Source organism: Phallusia mammillata, chromosome 7, assembly GCF_965637545.1.
Source record: "Phallusia mammillata chromosome 7, kaPhaMamm4.hap1.1, whole genome shotgun sequence".
Taxonomy (NCBI): domain Eukaryota; kingdom Metazoa; phylum Chordata; class Ascidiacea; order Phlebobranchia; family Ascidiidae; genus Phallusia; species Phallusia mammillata.
The window spans coordinates 5,376,807-5,381,890 of NC_137258.1; the positions used below are offsets into that span (position 1 = coordinate 5,376,807).

General features: G+C 35.8%; 1 pseudogene; it reads left to right on the top strand.

The window, feature by feature from the left end:
• The first annotated feature begins 2,323 nt into the window (after positions 1–2,323).
• On the top strand, positions 2,324–4,240 carry LOC145237779 (microfibril-associated glycoprotein 4-like; annotated as a pseudogene).
• The last annotated feature ends 844 nt before the right edge of the window (positions 4,241–5,084 follow it).

Here is a 5,084-nt window from a genome sequence, read left to right on the forward strand (position 1 = left end):
CGGAGTAACTCTTGGTTTGACCTCATGATCTCACCTACACGGTATAGTTACAAATACGAAACCCAAGTAGTCCTAATTTATGTTTTCTGTGCGTTACTGATTAACGGTTGCAAAAACACATTCCAACCATCAGAACAAAACTTAATCATTTGTTTACAAACTTAAACGATGCAGTTGGGAATTGATAGGAACCCAGGGCGCAAAAACATCTTCAACAACCTTGTCATTTTTTCGCAGTATGATTTTGTTATTGGGATCACGGTAAGGTTAATTTATATGCTTCAAAGGTCGTAAGTAAGTTGGCATCAAGAGCAACATTCGCTACAACACACGTTAACAGTGCTGACAGTTACATGTCAATCAAAAAACTACTTTAGAAACCAAAACTTTAAAGTAAACTGCTTTTGAAAATCTATTATCAAATCAACTAAAATCGTTGTGACCGAAGATTGAGGTAAACCTCACATACATCAATCAAGTTTGGAGCCTAAAAGACAAGACTCAAGACAACTAGTTTTATTCGCATAACTTCTGACAACTAAAATACTGCAACAATATACTGCAATTCAGTCACTTTTTTAGTGCTGAAGTACCCAAAATGTATTTTAAATTTTTATGTTTGTGTATGAGTCAAGTCCCTGTTTTTGCCAAAGATTGTGCAATTATTGGGCTTAAATTTAACACGGTGTGATGTACCGAGATACCGATCAATTAAGAAACCCATTTTCATCGCTTACAATTAAAACTGGTAAAGTTAGTGTACCGTTACATGTCGCCCAAAAACGAAGTAAGTAACACAAGTAAAGTACGTCACCTGTAAAAACAGTAGAGCTACTTCCACAGGAACTCACAACACGCCGGTTTGGGAATTTCCGGTAAGTGACGCAACGCAGCATAGGTGTTTACGGGGACAACAATTGCTGATTCAGCAAGTTGCAACATGCTGATTCAGTAATTATTGTCACAACCCTTTCAAGTGCCTCGAACAGTAAACATAAATAGAACCCTGAATCATTGACCATATATTTTAAATGCATACATCGATAGTTTTACGCTAAGAGAACTCCGAACAGAGAGAAATTTCCAAAAAGTGATAACCGTGCAAAAGAACCAGTTTACAATTTTACGACAGATAATTCAGCTGTTTACTATAAAAAGAACCACTTGCTGGACACCTATATAATGGCATAACATCGCACTGTAACGTACCTATACTTAATGTGGCAAAAACGATATATGGTAACATTCTTCTGTTGTTAGCATACTAAAGAAACATAAAAGTTTTGTACAGCAAACAAGAAATAGTTTTGCAAAAGTCTGTGCTAATGTTTAATGTTTCTTTAAGACATTGACACGTGTATTGTTGGATTTGGCACTAAAAATGTCCTAGCACGCAATTTGCTTTTGACATTGCATGACATCTTTTAAAATTACATTTATTACAGGCCGGGAAAAATTAGTTCTTTTGCCATCTGCTAAAATGTTTGGACCACATCTATAAGTTTATCCAGCTGGTTTGTTCGTTTGACAGAAATAGACACTGACCAAACAAAAGTGGGGGTCGAATGCAGGTTGTGACAAACTGATAATCATGTTTAAACAAATATCTTGACTTAGCGCATAAACACAAAGAAACTGGCGCAATTTTTATGTCGAAAAAGCAAAATCTATCTGTATTTCTTTACCACAACTGCTCTCTTGAAAACATTTGGGGTTGAAAAAGTTATTACTGAGCTGACCAGGATAAACTTCGAAATACCAAGCAACGCTCTTTTTACAATGGTATTTTAACAAATAGGGTCTGTATTTATCAATCAGAAAATATGAAATTTGGCAAATTTGATTGGGTCTAAACAAAATTTCATTTTATAAACAGCGCTGAAAATCGAAAGTGTTTGAGAGTTTGCTAGCTTAATGAGAGCTGGAAACGCGACTGTACATAAAATGTTACAACACAGTAGTGTTAAAGAAACTATTCACCAAAGTCCAGTTTGACGCACGTTTACATTGGGACACATGGTAACCACTTAAAGCAGTCCCACGGATGTACGAAGAAATCTATATTTGCAACAACATATGGCATGTTTCAGGACCTGACGCCAAACAGTACCAAAATGTATTTGTTTTTTTATGCTTTACGTCAGAAATAGTACATAAAGAGCGTCCAACGCGGAATGGTTTAGTGTCTCGGGATAGAGTTGTTAAGCAACGTTTGACAAAAAGAAAAGAATCTGTCTATGTGATAAAAGTTTCTAAAAGTATTGCAACCAAAAACGTAGCAGATATGAGTTCTTTGCAAATTGTGGTTAGTTTTTGTGCTGCTATGCTAAGCAGTGGTTATGCACAACGATCACAAATCGTCCCGTTCGATCCATACACATCGAACGATTTGTCTATTTGTCAGTGTCCAGATATCAACGACTTACAAAGCGAGGCGGCGGACATGCAGGAAAGACTTGACATGTTGGAAGGTAAGAAAACGATTACCCACATAATTGCTAACATTAAATAAGAAAGTAAATTGAAAAAAAAACTAACAAAAACCAAAAACAAGAAATCGTTGCAAGTCGCAGCCCAAACGAATTTCTTAGAACGGCTGAAAAACACGACTTGTGAGGAAGTTTGGAAAAGCGGAGTAACCGAAAGTGGAGTTTACACGATTTATCCTTACTTCGATCGCACTAAATCTCTTGATGTTTATTGTGATTTCAGCATTGATCTACCAGGATGGATGGTAAATTCGCTAAATTATTTGCAATTCCAAAGCGTCCAACCAAAATTTAAATAATAACCGCAAATGGTGTGTTATGTTACGCAAAAAAATGTAACTTACTTTAGACATTTCAACGCCGAATAGACGGGTCTGAGGATTTTTTTTCTCTACTGGAACGACTACGTGAACGGGTTCGGAGACCTGGATATAGAGTTTTGGATGGGTACGACTTATATCCGCCTGTAAAACATAAAATTCGTTAAATTTTGAGTTGACATCTTTTCTGCTTAGAAATAGATAAATACTATAGAGTTGGTATTTTTTTGTTCAGACATACAAAAATAATAAAATTACGATGAATTAAGACAAGTAAAAACCGGGAGTCACCCTGGAACTGAACCCAAACCCAGCACATACCGGTTCGAGCGGTTCATTTCATCGAACCCAAACCGCTAATTACGATTTCCTTACCAGAAAAATATAACAGAAACCAATCTGTATTATATTTTCTACTTTTTTCAAAACAGCACATAGAAGAATAAGCGACATAACAGCTATTAGGCGGTAGCAATGCAAACAGAGCTCTTAACATACGAACTAAACAATAAAGTATGCTCAAAACCGATAAATGACGTAACACTGAATAATGACGTAAGCACAGTTATGTTGGGATCTAAGTTTATTAGTTAGTATTGTTGTTATCCTACTATAAAACCACCAAACCCACCCCAACTCTAATAGCCCTACTGGTCAACATCTTATAGAATTGGCTTTTATGTGTTCGCATATGCTCTTTGCGCCATGTGAATCCTTACGTTAGCAGAATTTTTAACAATGGCAGTGCAAAAATAGAGGTGGTCCTATTAAAAAAATGACGCTCTGATGTCAGTTGGTGCAGAGGTTTATTAAAAAGTCTGTTATTGAGACTAAAATATTGCATTAACAGTGTATTTTCGAATATTTGCACAGGATTGGAAACTCTGCACCAACTGACATCAGAGCGAGAATACGAACTCCGAGTAGATATGGAAGATTTTGAGGGGGAAATCAGATTCGCGAAATACAGGTATCTACATTGGTGATGTATTGGGATTGTTATCGAAATATACTCCCAAACGTTTCATATTGCATGGCATAAATTTTGTTTCCAGCACATTCAAGGTGGGAGCAGGAGTTGGTTACACTCTCCAGGTCAATGGATATTCCGGAAACGCAGGTTTGATATACCCACGCCAGTATACATATTCAACTTTTAAAACAAACTGTAACTACCGTACAGGTGATTCAATGACCTATCAAAATGGAATGAAGTTTACAACAAGAGACAAGGACCAAGACAATAATCCAAATAATTGTGCCTCACAATACCAAGGAGCTTGGTGGTATAACTATTGCCACAGAACCAACCCAAACGGATTGTACTTGGCAGGACCTCATGACTCTTTTGCTGATGGCGTAGAGTGGAAAGCATGGCATGGACAATATTACTCGCTTAAAAGAATAGAATTTAAAATCAGAACCAAGTAATGATGGTGCTTGTGGCAATAATAATTTATCAAGATAAAGATCGGTTAATTTCAATCCCAATCAAATTAATTTGCCTCAGTAATAAATTACGTTTTGGCGTTAGTAAAAGTAACTAGAAGAGTGGCTTTCTGATATACTTCCATTTTATATATTCTATACGATATTTACCAATTTACTATACACATCATTTGATCTACACATATGATTGTTTTTGTAAACAAAAACTAATGGGTCCCCACACGCGTGTTTGTGCGGATTTACGGTAAACTAATGTTGCGGTGATTTTTAAATTCTTAAAACAAATTTTTAGAAAGCATTAACCCAACAATGAAAAATTTTGTTGTATTTTTTTGCACTATTATTGTCATATAATTACAAAAACATTAAAAAAGAACGAAACAAATACTTTCAATTTAATCTCTTGCTTAACTTTGTTTCGTAAAACGAGTTTTTCATTTAACTTTGTTTCGCAAAACGAGTACCATTGACATGTAGTAACCTTTTAGGATGCACACACCAAACGACTGTTTGACCTTTTGACACCGTTTTCAATAGCACGCCGTCCTTGGTGTTCAACAACACCGTTTGACCTAATTTATACATGCCTTGGGTATTTGATTCAAAAAAAAAAAAAACGCTACGTTATGACGAAAGAAAGTTCTGAACTGTGTTAGTAATACCTACTAATTGACCTTAAGTAACCCGTGGTCATGCAGCGGCCAACCTGACAACGAGCATTTAAAAAAACTTTTATCTTGTAAAAAAGTCAAGTTTATTTTTTTATATTTAGTTTGTTTAACAAAGTTTTGCTTGACATTATACGAAACCGAAGCACGCTTATTAG